Source organism: Mustela erminea, chromosome 8 (genome assembly GCF_009829155.1).
Source record: "Mustela erminea isolate mMusErm1 chromosome 8, mMusErm1.Pri, whole genome shotgun sequence".
NCBI lineage: Eukaryota > Metazoa > Chordata > Mammalia > Carnivora > Mustelidae > Mustela > Mustela erminea.
The window spans coordinates 48,866,039-48,881,750 of NC_045621.1; positions in this window are offsets into that span (position 1 = coordinate 48,866,039).

Sequence of the window (15,712 nt, forward strand, 5' to 3'; positions counted from 1 at the left end):
TTTCAAAATCAAGTTGGAGGGGTGCCTGGGTGGCTCAGTGGATTGAGCCTCTGCCTCCAGCTCAGGTCATGATCTCAGGGTCCTGGGATGGAGTCCCGCATCGGGCTCTCTGCTCAGCGGGGAGCCTGCTTCCCCCCTCTCTCTCTGCCTGCTTCCCTGCCTCCTACTTGTGATCTCTCTCTGTGTGTCAAATAAATAAATAAAATCTTTTTTTAAAAAAATCAAGTTGGAGTACCAGCCCTCAGCTTCTGCTAAAGGAGAAATGGAGCCACAGTGTGACATAGTACCCATGGGTAACTTTGCATTTGGAAATAAAATATATTCCTCATGTGTGGAGGATTTGGGTGGAGCGTGGGTGGCTAGACTCAAGCAAAGCCCTAGCTTACCACATCACATGCTTTGTTCATGTTCTCCAGTAGTGTTCTGAGCTGGCCCAGAGAACAGAAACATGGTGAAAAAAAACAGAAGAACTGAGTACTGGGTTGAATACTTGTCAGAAACATAGTAGAGAGGGCACCTGGGTGGCTCAGTCGGTTAAGCATCTGACTCTTGATTTTGGCTCAGATTATGATCTTAGGGTTGTGAGATGGAATCTCACATTGGACCTCAGCTCAGCAGGGCATCTGCTTCTCTCCCTCTCCCTTTGCGCCCCCCCCCCATCACTTGCACTCTCTCAAATAAATAAATCTTTAAAAAAAAAGAAGAAACATAGTAGCATTCTAATATTAATTAAAGTATGTGCCTTTGAAATTTCTCCAAGCCTAGGTCTTTTTTTCTTACATAACTTTGCACATTGGAGGAAATGATGGTGAGAACAATAACAGTGGTGATAACAAGCATTTACTGAGCTCTCACCATGTGCCAGGCATGCCTATCTCTGATTATTAGATACTATAATCCAGCACCATATGGACAAAGACAGTGGCAAGAGGTAGAACAAGGACAGCAACAAATTAATTAACGAAGGAGGAATTTAATTTGAGTGGAGTCCAAGGGGAATTGTAATTCATTCTGGCAGGTTGCACAAGACTTGTCTTGCCCTTCAACAATGCAATGAAAGCATTAGACAAAGGAAATTTCATGAGACCGCCCCATCACTGCCTACAGGAGAACACACAGTGGAATTGTGTTAAAGTTGATGCTTCTGACAGTGATCCTGACATGAGGGGAGGGTGTGACCTTTCCTGAACTCTCAGAGCCTAGAGTGACAATCATAGCAGTAATCACTATTTGTAAAACACAATCATATGCACTTTCTCCCTTCACTGTTTCCTTCAAAGAATTTGATGCTATCTTAGCACTTCCTTGCCCTCCTTGGACTATCTCAGAGTGGCGCTCCAACTAAGTCACAAGTTCCTCAAGGACAAAGCCCTGGAACTTTTCTATGTATCTCAATAACAGTTAACTCATTAGTTAGTACACAGTTAACGCTCAGTAAATTCCAATGGAATGGAGTAAAAATATCAACCATGATGAGGACGTCGCGGCCACTTCCACTCAGCAGATGTATGCAGACTACCCTTTATTGGAACAGTAGCTGTGACATGTAATATCTACCCTGATCCACCATCTCTTGAAAATGCATCCTTGATGCTCTGCTTCAACAGGCCCTTGAGATTCTCCTCAGGCTTCCCTTTTTGTTGACATCCTTGAGCCTTTATGTCCTATTACTTGCCCATCATTTTTCACATGCTTCAGTCCTATGGAATTTTACTGTGAAAACTAGCTCAGAGATTCTCAAACTTGAGAAAAATCTAATCTCCAGGGTCCACCCTTAGATAGTCTGTTTCGGAACAGAATCTGAAATCAAGACTTTCAGTAATCCCTATCAGGTGTCCTCTGATGCAGGTGGTCCATGAAGCACCCGTTGAGAAACACCGACTATTCAATGGAATTATAAGATAGGACCTCAGATTAATTATTATCAGAATTCCTAGGAGTCAGAAGCATGGATTTGCTTTATTTCTGGAATCCTGGAATCACTGCTAGCTTTTCAGGAGTCAAGTATATCAACCAAAGGATTTTCTCAGAGAGAGAAAACACCAAAAAGAAGCCTGGGTGTAGTCGGAAAGCTATGTGCTTAGATATCAGACTGAGGTGTAAACCCAGGGAATCAATGGAAAAGCAACCACTTTAGAAGGAAAATGAGGTCAGAAAACAGGTTTCAGGACACAATGAACGGATGGCATGGCCCGTAACAGTGCAAGGGCTGGTAAGCTATCCATGTACTTTGCTCTGGCTGAAGATCCCAGCTGTTTGGTGGTTACATCATCATCAATATAAGCAGCAAAGTTCATTTACATTCCCATAAGCAAAGTACAAGGCTTTCCAGTTTCTCCACATCCCTGCCAACACTTGTCATTGTCTTTTTATTATAGTCATTCTAGTGGATGTGCCATGATAACTCACTGTGATTTTAATTTACCTGTGATTTAGTGACCAAAGATGTTGAGCATCTTTTCATGTGCTTATTACCAACTTCTATATTTTCTTCTGTTTATTGCTTTTCTAGCATAAAGTCACAATATTTTAATATAGAACCATGGAATCTGAGAAACATAAAACCTCTTCAAAATTATATGATCTAACTTCTTTATTATTTTGGATATAAAATAAGTGAAGACTTGAGATAAACAGCTCTTTGCCCAGGGCACAAAAAAGAAACTTAAGGTAAATTGAGATTCTAATTTCCTAATTCTGAATTTAGCTGAACTAAGTCATGTTTTCCCATCTCTTACTTTCCTAGCAGTAATTAAGTCATTCTCTAATATAGTTGTTAGTGAGAAGAAACTAACAAATGAAAACTCAAAATTCTAGGTTCCCTGGGAATGAGTATCATATCTTATCCATCCTTGCGACTCTTTGCACCTAGCAGGTCTCTTACCCATTCTACATGCTTAAGAAATGACTGTTGAATGGAATTAAATGGAATAGCATTAATGAAGCATCAGCCCAGTCAGGATTATATTGAAATCAAGTGCAATAACAATCCTCGAATATATTTTTATATATATATATATATATATATATATATATAAATATTTTATTTATTTATTTGACAGAGAGAGTTCACAAGCAGGCGAGAGGCAGGCAGAGAGAGAAAGGGAAGCAAGCTCCCTGCTGAGCAGAAAGCCCAATGCAGGACTCGACCCCAGGACCCTGAGATCATGACCTGAGCCGAAGGCAGAGGCTTAACCCACTGAGCCACCCAGGCGCCCTGTCCCCCAGAAATTCTTACTCACCAAAAGAAACATGAGAATACTGGCATAATGAATGTTATGCAACACATTTTGAGTCTGTTTACGTGCAGGTGTTAATGTTTACAACTAGGTGTTAAGCAGAACAAGGACTGGTGACTTAGAAGGATTTGGGGGGCACCTAGATGGTTCAGCCAGTGGAGGATGCAACTCTTGACCTTAGGGTTGTGAGGCTGAGCCCCACGTTGCGTGTAGAGTTTACTTAATAAAATATATATGAAAAAGTGTCCTAACTACTGAGCTACTTAACATAGCCTTATAACCTGCCAGTAGTGTGCATGACTTCCTGGGAAGCTTATAGGAAGTTGTGGTCAATAATCAGCAATGATTTTGCAAAAACATTAAGGGACAAAACACTCCTTAATTGTGATGAACATTGTTGAAAAAAGTCTTGAAGTTCTCTCTGCGCATCACTCATAACACTGCCAACACCCACAATTTTGTTCCAATTATTTGGGTTATGAGAATTAAAAGCAACATCAATTTTGATATGTCCGAATTTGCTTGTGTGAGATTTAGGAACCCTATACGACAACCGCATCTGAGCAGTCAGCATTAAAATTTATCACCTTTTAGCAAATAATTAGGCAGAAAAGAAGAATGTAAATGATTAAGGATGAACTGAAGCAAATGTTCAGAGAAGGTGGATAAACAAGACTAGTTGAATTTCTATCTTCCAGCTTGCCACTCTTCATCTAAACTCTGACATCAATATTGTTAATGGAGCATTATGTAAATATCTACTGACCATTTCTTTCCAAGCTTGCTCAACTAGAACCTACTAAAAATAAGTCTCCATTGTCACCTTCGCGAGGTGAGAATCCTGGTGATCAGAGCTGAAATGATGGGGGGACTACTGGCTGATGATCAGTAGACAACTTTATTTCTTGCAATCACTTCTTTTATACTTCACCCAAGATCTGGTTACGAACAGGATATAGATTTACGTGCAGGATGCAATTTGCATTTGAGATGTGAGCTACGTGTGGGACGTGGGCTATGTGCAGGCAATCAAGTGTGGCAAGTGAACAATGATTATCTCTTAGCTTTAAATGACAAGAGCAAGTTAAGGATTCTCCACACTTACCAGATCTAAAGGAGGACATGAAAGCACTCCGGGGATCCTCCCATGTTTATTCCGGGCGTCAGCCCAGGAAGACTCTTGCCCTCTATCTCCTGGAGTTTTCTCACAGGACCTGACACGACCCCAGTCACATTGGCAAGGATCCCGGTTGTGTTCCAACACTCCATCTTTCTTTTGCCCCACCCACACTTTCCTCTGCCTCATTTTCTTCAAGCATGTAACAGATCAGATTTTCTAAAGACAGATGCAGATATATTGCCTGTCCTACCTGCTCTACAATATGACTTTACCACTCACCAATCAAGAAGTGACATCTCAGGGCGCCTGAGTGGCTCAGTTGGTTAAACATCTGCCTTCAGCTCAGGTCATGATCTTGGGGTCCTGGGATGAAGCCCTGCTTTAGGATCCCTGCTCAGCGGGGAGCCTTCTTCTCCCTCTCCCACTGTTGCTCACCCTGCATGTGCATTTTCATTCTCTCTCTCTCTATTAAATAAATAAAATCTTTAAAAGAGAGAGAGAGAAGTCGTAGTAGTAGTAGTAGTGGTGATGGTGGAATCTAAGAGCACCTGTGTGGCTCAGTTGGTTAGGCATCTGCCTTCAGCACAGGTCATGATCTCCAGATCCTGGGACTGAGCCCCAAATCGGGCTCCCCACTCAGCAAGGAGTCTGCTTGTTCCCCCTGTTCCTCCTGCTCATGCTCCCTCTCTCTCTCTCTAAGAAATACATAAAAATCTTTAAAGAAGGGACGCCTGGGTGGCTCAGTTGGTTAAGCAGCTGCCTTCAGCTCAGGTCATGATCCCAGCATCCTGGGATCGAGTCCCACATCGGGCTCCTTGCTCAGCGGGGAGCCTGCCTCTCCCTCTGCCTCTGCCTGCCTTTCTGTCTGCCTATGCTCACTCTCTCTCACTCTCTCTCTCTGATAAATAAATTTTAAAAAAATCTTAAAAAAAAAATCTTTAAAGAAGAAGAAGAGGAAGAAAAAGGAGAAGAAGGAGGAGGAGAAGAAGAAGAATTGGAGTCTATTTCTCAATACCTTCTTGAATTTACATGAACTCTGAGATGAGTTTGCCCAAAAGAACATATCAAAATTACATTGTATCGCTGCAAGGATTGCCTTTAACTACCGTGACAACTTTTGTTTTGTGATTTTTGCAAGTCAGACACCATGAAAAAATGTGACCACCCTGAGACAACCATTTTGTAAGAAATTCAAGACACTTGGAGAGGGCTTGGAGAATTAGACCTCATGTGGCAAGAGAAAAAGATCAAGACTACTGAGACAATGGACATATGAGAGCAAACACCAACTTGGCAGTAGACACTCCCTGACACCAGGTGCCCTAGTATCCCAGCCAATGCCACAGAGACTGCAGACCGGCAAAACCCATCCCACATTCCTGACCATGAAATCAAACACACAACAAAACAGTTGTTTTAAGGCACTGAATTTTGGGGTAATTCATTATACAGCAAAGAATAGCAGAATATGTACCCCCAGAATAGGCCTCTGGCATAAACATTTTTCTCAGTTGATTATTTGTGAGAAATAGCAGAAACTAGAGAAGTTCTGAAAATAGAAGTAACCCTTTCATAAGAGAAAGTTATATTTTTAAAGCAAATCCCCATTTGTAAGTGTCTCTCTGTCTATACCAGAAAGAAAATGACTGTAAATTACAAGAGAATTTTATCAATAAAGAAGGTACTCACTGAAATCTCCATAACTAACCTTATCCTTATTTATTATGCTTTTCCTGGGAAGCCCTCATAACTGGCCTCCCTTCCCCACGACGTTTCTTTCGTATTTAGCTCAAGTTTTTTTTTTTTTTTTTTTTAAGATTTTATTTATTTATTTGACAGACAGAGATCACAAGTAGGCAGAGAGGCAGGCAGAGAGAGAGGAGGAAGCCCGATGCGGGGCTCAATCCCAGGACCCTGAGATTATGACCCGAGCTGAAGGCAGAGGCTTTAACCCACTGAGCCACCCAGGTGCCCCTCAAGTTGGTTTTTAACTTGGGAGTTTTCAGTTTCCCTAGGTATTCCCCAAGTCTACATGAGCTACACATGTTAATAAACTTCTGTTTGTTTCGCTCACTAATCTGTCTTTTATTACAGGCAGTCTCAGCCAAGAACTCAGAAGGGTTAGAGGGAAAATTATTTTTCCTCCCTGACAACACTACTAGATAACTGGTACAAAATGCTGTTAATATGACTTTAAATTAACTTTTATTTTTATTTACTTAGTATCTGCCCCTACTAGAGTATAAAACCCAGTTCAAGCCATGGCCTTTTCTGTCTCATTTATCACTGGGTGTGCAGTGCCTGGAATAAAGGAGGTGTTCAATAAATAAATGTTTGTTAAATTGTTATTGAATGCATTTCCTCCCTGGAGATTCTGAAGGCAAATATTAATGCACTCTGGCTAATATTCTGCTTGTGCCGATTCTTCTTTCATTTTCAGTGGAAGCATTTGTCTTTGTGAGGAAAGACATTTCATGCAAAGTCCAGAAAATGTACTGGCAATGTAGCATCATCAAAGTGATCATGTGCAATCTTCAAAGGCAGAATCAAGAGAAGCATTTCCTCTGAGGCCACCAGCATTTAATTTTCAGTATAGCTTCTGGGTTCCCACCAGGGTCACAAAGTAGAGAAACCAGTATTTCCTCAGCGACGGCTGATGTGGGCCATACAAAAAGGAGCAAATGAGATGTACTCACTGGAGAGGGAGTATGTACGGCTTTCAAGGACAAAGAAAGAAATGTACCAGAAAAACCAGCAGGAGCATGGGTTCATGGCTTTTTTGTTTGTTTTTAAGAATTTCAAAGGCTTTCACTGATTGAGAATTTGATTATCCCAGCATAGATTGACTTTTTTCCCCATTGAAAAGCTGATAATAAAGTCTGCTCATCTTTTCCTTCACATACAATAAAAACCTTGAGAACTCCAGTGGTTTTGTATCTTCTAGAAAGTTAAGTCTTAAAAGCCAAACTGAATCTTTGCAAACTTCCAGTTGGAACGTTTCCTACAAAGCATATTTATGAATCAAGTATGTTTTTATAAAACATAGTATCTCTGCCTGTAAGTAGCTAATACTAATAGAAATACCATTTTTCTTGTTCCTTTGTCTCCGAAGTAGCTAAGAACATTACATGGCAAACACACCATCAGTTGGCCAAAAAAGCAAAGTCTGTTTATTCCCAAATATCAGGAGTTCATTTTCCCCAGCACAGAGTGGCAAGCAATTATGACTTAGAGATATGCTGTGCCATGCTTTGCACAGATGTCATGGGTAGATGAATGTACATGTCTTGTATACAGGCATCAGCCCTAGAAAAAAAAGACTGATAATGGCAATGAGAAGAAGCCTTTGTTTGCCCTTCCTGTTTTCTATAAGGTTTTCTTCATCCTTCTCCTTTCCCTTACAGAGCATTATAAATGCATTTGGCAATCAGTGCTTTTGTAAAGGATTGTCTGATTTTCTTTAAATAGATGCTATTCATCTATTCTCAAAATTCTCTGTAAAATTTGCAGCATTCTAATAAAAGACTTACTCTTTAAAGCTGTACAGGATACCTACTAATGGAAATGCACATTATTACCATGTTAAAATTTCCTAGCCCAATATTTTATAACTGTATTTGTGAGTTTCTTTAGCTCCCTGTCTCAGTTTTAAAACACACCATTCTCGATACATCAATACTACAAACCATCATACATACTAAGTGAATCAAACTGCACCCTCTGCCAATATCAGCATGAAGCCAGCCCTCCCACCCCATCTACCAGGAGCAACACCAGCAATCTAAACAATCCTCTTTAGTTCCCAGCTGGGAGGTACAAATGGAGACTCTTGTGGTTGTGCTCATGTAGAATGAAACTATTAAAGAGTAAAATACCTGAGCTGTTTCTGATTGCAGAAAGATGACTGGGTCATTAGCAAGAGATTCTGACATTTACTTTGATCATCGTTTTGAAAAGTATTCTTTTCCTCCCCTAAAGTAATATCATGACATGATGGATATTAAGATCACAATGAAAATATAGGAACAAAGCAGGGCTAAGAGACCATTAGAGTCAGTAGTGGGCCCATTTTTTATAATAGCCCCTGCACCCAACGATACTGGATCTGTCTATAAGCTTATTCTCCTTGATAGCAGAACTTGACAGCTACATTTCTATAAAATAGGAGGCCAGTTTCTGGCTTGTCTCTGGGAAGTTACAGAAGTTCTACCAAAAGAGGCAAAATTTAAATTGCCTCTCCCCTGCCATGAAGGGACCAAATAGGAGAGGCAACCGTTCTGCTACAGTGTGCTCAGAGGAAAAATACAGAGAGCTGCAGAGCTGCAGGCAAGAGGAAAGAACTTGCAGGGAGAGTTAGCAAGCAGCAGGGATTCTACGAGAGACATCAGAGGAGAGCACAGGCTCTTGGTTCAAGACTGTCACTGACAGCTTAGCCATGGAAGAGAGGAGCATTCATCCCTTTCAGTAGAATCCCTAGAAACTAAAAACTTAAGAAAAACAGCCTGGTTCAGAACAGATATTACTCCCTAAGCTATAATTGATTATATAGTTTTACCAATTTGTCTAATGGGGCATTAGAAATTAATATCACACCCCCAGTTTTTATCATTCAAAGTTTATGTAAAGATAATGACATATAATTTTCATCCCATTAAATAGTTTCATTTATTCTCACCCAATTCTTTTGGTTATCTTCATGAGGCCATGAATTTTTAAAACTCTCTAGATATCTGAAGCCCACGGTAGAAAGGCTGTAATATCCCCCAGCAATTGCTGTTCTTACAGGGAATATTTCTATCAATTAAATCTGCTACATCTCACTTGCAATACTGATATTGGTTTATGAGTCATAGGTACCAGCTTAGCTCACACAACTCTATAATAGAACAAAGAACATAGACAGCAAATTATTGTCTACTCCCCTCTCCATGCACAAGTCCAACTGAAACACTATCCATCTACTCATCAGATGCACAAAGAGACAGATGCCACCTAGTGTTTGATGGCCTGGCATGCATCCTAATTATACACCTCTGAGTCTAGTTCTATGCTGGAATTGTCCAGATACAGAAATATCGAAAGGGACTGTGATGTGTTGCATACAAAGAACATTCAACACATTACAGTGTTCGATTTTCCATTAGCTAGTTTGATTATACTGGTCAAGGCCCCATGTGTCTTGACATGGTTGTTCTTTATGGCCTTGTAAGGAACAGACTCCTTCAGTTCTGATTGATGCTACCATGGAAATCTAAACTTTATTCATTGAAATCTTGATAAAGAGCAGAACCAAACCCCAGAAAACCAAACACTCTCTGGGACTAAACTGTGATGCATGCTGACTCCACTCTGCAAAGCACAATGTTACCTATGTTAATACAGTACAGACATGGACTGGAGACACAAGTATACATTAGATCATTCTTGGCGATGCTTCATTACCAGCTAAAGTAAGGAAGAAGGTAGTGAAGACACAATGACTATAACTCCTGGTGGTTTTTAAATTACCTCTAAAAATTCACTATGAAAAGGATACTAGCTTCTCACACTTTGATAGCTGATATAGATAGATAGCTGATATTGATAGCTGGAAATAGATAGAAAAAAATGTTCTCCAGTGTTATGTACTGGAGGATTCCGTAAAATTTTTTTAACTAGACCATGTGACAACTAAAATCCTTCCCCAAAGAAAAATGAATGGAAAATACAGCAAAATATGACACCTGCTGAATCTCATTTCTCATCCCTTTGACTCTTCAGATCATGTTTGTTCTTCTCAAATAAGTTTTGTAACCTAGAAGGTGTCAGACCTGTGTCCAGTACTTATGAAGACAGAGAATAGTACCATAACTAGGCAATCTGTCTGTGGTCTAAGAGACCAGCAATGGCTAGCTAGATCTGGACTTCCCAGCAGATGTAGTTCCAACCTGTTTCTTGGAATATGGGATTTGGATGAACAGTATATGGGACACTGGCCTGAAGAAGTCTGAACACAGATTCATCCCACATGTACTGACTCTACAAAATGTGCTGAATCCTTTACATTAACAATGTGCAAAGTCTACAAACCCAAAGAGGACACCTCCGGCTTTGTGTATCTTTTTTCCCCTTGAGTACTTCCATGTCTAGAAATCATTCCTAAGAACATGAAAGGACCCAAGGCAAGCCCTTTAGTCTGACCACAAATGAAGGTTATCTTGATGTAGGTTGAGCCTCGCCGACTGCCAGGGCCATCCCACACGTCAATTAGGGAAAGTTGCTTATTATGGGGTTTTTCTTCTTTATCTATGTTATGTGGAGGCCAATCCTCTCAGGTAACTGAAGAGGGTTCTACAATTTCTAAAGAGCTGCTAAGCACTTACCTCTTGACACCTCCTGGCTCTGATTGACTGGTGTTAATCATCAGCCTTTCTCCAAGATCATGCTTCCAATCTAGCTCCTCCATGTCCTTCCATCCTAAATCCCATCTAGGATCATGTATATGTCTCTAAGGATGAGTGATATTTCATCTCTTTGAAATGATTTAGATACTGAAGCAATTTGATGGCAGAGGGCTCATTGTTTCTCAACTTCCTGCTTCCATTTTCTATAATTCTCCCTGAAGGCCCCGGTCTGTGAGCTCCAACAGACCTGTGAATTCTTTGTGAAGAGCCAGCCATACATTGTGCTCTATATAATCTCTTTGTGTCCTAAAAACCAATTGTTAAATCACTCTTCAGGGTTTTTTCGTCAAGCTAATTAGTCCACAAATACTTTGTATTCCCTTTTCCATGCCTGTTCTTTTTTCTTCTGCTTTCTTTTAGGTCTTCTTACATCCTGCCATTTTACAATGTGGATTTTACAGACACACTTGGGCACAAACTGAAAATGAGACTGTCATTTCCAAATATTTTGTTTCTGTATACTATACTATATAAACAGTGTCATCCATGCTTTGTTTCTCACAGCAGAAATTTGCCAATACTGGAAAAGCTTATAGTCCATTATGACTTTTCATTTCTTTCTTGCTGTGCTTAGTCATTGTCCTTCATGTCACTCTATGTGGACTTTTTGACCCACTACATGTTGGGAAATGACAAACTCATTTTCATGGTGTTCTTGCCAATATGAACAGGGAGTGGGTGGCCACTGACCTGGGACCTGGAATATTATCAAGGACACAGAGTAGCAGAGACAATTCATATATGATTGTTCATGATTTTGTGATTTTAATAATCTAAATGATGATTTTATTAGAAAGTCTAAGGGAATAACACTATCATTGATCATAAGGGTAGAGCACTTTGAAGAACTTCCACATACATGAACCATTTGGCTCTTATTAACCTCACTTTAATATAAGCTGAGTAAGCAATATATTATCCACCTTTACCAATGCAAAAACTGAGGATTGCAGCAATTAATGATTTGCCTATTATCACCCTTACTAGCAGAAATGCAAATCACAATGAAAATCCAGATTTTCCGATTTGCTGTCTAGGAATCATTTTTCTACCACAAAATTTTATAATTTTGTTCAATGGGAGCTCTAAGGATTCTAAAGGCTAATGGAATTCCACTCAAGGACCTGCCAGAAGTGAAGAAGGAGACCAAGTGACCAGGCCTTTAGGTCCCAGCCCTTGCTTTGATGAAGGGTGTATCTTATCTCATCACTTGGGTTTCTGTTAAATCTTTAGCCTAAAAGATTTCTGTTTAGAAATATACACATTGGGTGCCTGGGTAGCTCAGTTGGTTAAGTAACAGCCTTTGACTCAGGTCATGATCCTAAAGTGCCAGGATCAATTCCCATATTGGGCTCCCAGTTCCATGGGGAGTGGGCTTCTCTCTCTGACCTTCTCCCCTCTCATGCTCTCTCTTACTCTCAAATAAATAAATAAAATCTTAAAAAAAAAAGATATATACTGCTTACTATACAGTGACTAACATAATGTAATAAAAAAGAAGAAAAAGAAATCTATACATAGATTTAAAAAGAAAATGAGATAGTAGGGACCATGAAAGATAGATGGATCCAGAGAACAAAAGCTAATACGTGAGTGAATTGAGAACACCAAATGTAGAGCCAGCGCCCTGTGGCATTTCCTGTTCAGCAGCAGTCCTGCTCGTGAGTAGGTGATCCCTCCTCAGAGAATAATAAAGGTGCAGCTGACATTGTTCCTATTTTTTAATGAATGTAAAAATCCACTGAAAAAATGGGACACTACATCCAAAAATGCACAAAAGGAAAAAAAGCACATCGACATAGATGACATAATTCTGCTCACACGTGCATAACAACAAAGGCTCACAAAGCCCTGAAGCTGGCATGATGCTGCTGAAGCAAGCAGGACAAAACCCCATCTACCACTGTGCTCCCTTGCTGGGCCCTTCTCCTGGCCCAACACCCAAACTGCCCACAAATCCCTATCTTCACATACAGGGAAAAGAAAACAAGGAAAGCACTCTGGTGAAGAAGGTCACAAAGATGTAGCATTTTCAAAGGAAGACCTGCCAAGGGAAAGGCCAAGGATGAAGAGAATGAAATGAATTGCTAATGGTCCAGAGCAAGCCTTTGGTGAAGGTGAGAGTTCAAAATAAGAAATCTCCCCAGGATGTTTCCTCATGTCTATCCATTAGGCATACATGCATCCCTTGGCATATGACCACTGCTCCTGGGACCCCAGGCAGATCTCTGGTAAAGTAAATACAGCTTAGGCTTTAGGGCCACTTACATGCATAGACCTCCTCCATGGCCCTGAAAGAGATGCTAGCAATATGGTTTTTGTAACATTTACAAAAGTGAGTTTTTTTTGTTTTTTTTTTTTTAAACCACAGTTGTTTAGGATCTTTCCATTCTGACTGCTCCAGCGTACTTCTTTCACGTCAGGTGGCACTGGAGTGGCTATCAGCATTTTGGGGACCCAGCCAACACTAAGTTGAGATACATTTAATTTAGGTTCGTGGAATATATTTATGTTGCTCACAGTCTTCTTTTTATATGGGTAAATTATTCTGAGCTATCCCATTGTAGGAATGGCTTCCAGAAATATTTGTTTTGCCCACTGAGCCATACTAGGAGGGACGAGTACAGAGGTCATATTGAGATATACTTGTCCCATACAGCATCAAGTACTAGAAGTAGGTGGAAAAGAGAGAGAGGAAAAAAAAAAAAAAAAAAACTTTCTTAATTGTATAGAACCAAAAGCTAATCTATAAAAAATTCTTCCAACCATCAAATGAGCAAAATTCTAAGTAGAGCATCTGTCTATCATCCTCCTTAAAAAGAAGTTCTCACATCTTGGGGAAGTCTCAGTAATGCAGAGTATATAATTATAGATAAACCACATTTTTTTCTAGGATTTATGTGTAATTGAATTTATCAAAAGTCTTGTATTTGTAGGACCCGTTTGGTAACAGAACTACATAGCAGTATATTTGTGTGTTGTCATACTTAAGCAGCCTAACCATCAAACAAATCTGAATAACCCATGTTTAGTAAAATAGAGTTATGTTCATACTCTCCCCATAGAAAATGATAACGCAAAAATCATTTCACATGAAAAAGCAATCATAATTTAATCTGCTACAAATGTCAAGAACAAAGGTATTCTGAAGATGTGTCAGACAGTTATAATTTAAAAATATGATGTTTCTCTGGATGTATTTGTAGTATTCGTCATTTGTTAAATTTATAATGTTTTAATTTGCCTCCTCATTCCAAATAAACATCATCTTTGGTTCTCATTCTGTAGGCTTTAATCTTCAATTATTTTTCTCAAAAAGGGTTCCAAAACTGTATAACCTTCTGGCCTACAAGTCCTGGATATTCTCATGCTAGTAATAACATTTGAGGTGAATTATGCTGGGAAGATTCTGTAACTATTCACTGTAAACTTCTTAAACTCAGAAAGATTAACAATTATTATCTCCTTCCACGTCCAAACTTTCTACCCACTTGTGAACTCTCCTTATACATATCACTTAAAGCAAAACCGATATCATCTTCATAATTTATACTATTGTCTTTTTATTCTAGAAAAAGATGAATCATGGTTATAGTTTTATTTTTACCACTGCCCTTTGTTCAGCCCCACACACGATTTAAAAACGCATAATCATTCTTGTAAAAAAAATTCAGAATCATCGCCAAATGAAAATGATTCATTCTTCACCAGAAAAGAAAAACACAATGCATTATTAACAATAAAATCTCTGTAAGCACAGAAGTCATGAATCCATTTCTCAAAAACCTATTTTGCCAGACTATTCATGCTTTTCATTTAAGGGAGTAGTATTCCTATATTTTAGGTTTTCACATGCATATCATTTACTAAATTTACATCAAATATAATATAATGTATCTACAACATAATGTCTAAGTATGAAAGTCAGTATTTTAATATAATTGCCCATTTATATTAAAAGCCTCTTATAAAAATCTTTTCCCCTCCTGAAATATCTTTTTTCCCACTGAGAATAATAGTCATAATTACAGAGTAGTAACACATGACAGATAATGTTCCAATTTTAGAAAATTAGCTCTTTCTTAGCCTTGCAATGAAACCTTTTTATCTGACTTTGGTATCAGTGTCATGCAGAATGAGGGTATTATTTGGCTTTTCAGGGTAAAGAGACACCTAGTAACAAATCCACTGAGACAAAATTATATTAGCCAACACCAATGGTACTCAACAGAAGAAAAAAGAGAGAAAAAAAAAGATAGCCAAAGAAAATGGTTTGAAGCAGTTTTTAAACTACACTTAAATCATTCCTTTAACTTAAAATTCAGTTTTATATTCACTGCACATTGATTTTTCTTCTGGTAAATCTGGAGGTCCAGTGAGCCATTTCCAAATATTTCTTGATATCATATAAGTCTAGTGCTGACTACACCCAGTCTGTTCATCACATGGTTTCAAACTTAATCTCCAAATTCCCAAACCAGGTTATATAGAATGGTTAAGTGGTCAGTGAAAACATAGTGAAATGAGCATTGGCCAGTTTGTCTGCATCCAGGTCTCTCCCTGGCACCACCTCTCACTTGGCATCAATTTGTCTGTAAAGTGGAGCTGGGGAGGGTGGGTCAGACATGGTCTTGTGTGGAATGCTTATTTCCTGAGTAATGACCCATCCCGTGGACAAGCCCAAATTCTCTGCTTCTCACAATAATCTTGGGAAGTAATTGTAATTTTCTCCATTTTACAAATGAGGAAACTGATTCTCAGAGAACAGGAAGAAGAGAGGTAGAAAACTCCCAGAGAAGACTGCCAGAGGTAAGCTTGGTATTGTACCTGCTCCTTGACAATAACTCCGCTAGATCCTTATCCTACAGAAAAGGGAACTTGGTCTCAGAAAGACAAAGTGACATTCTGAG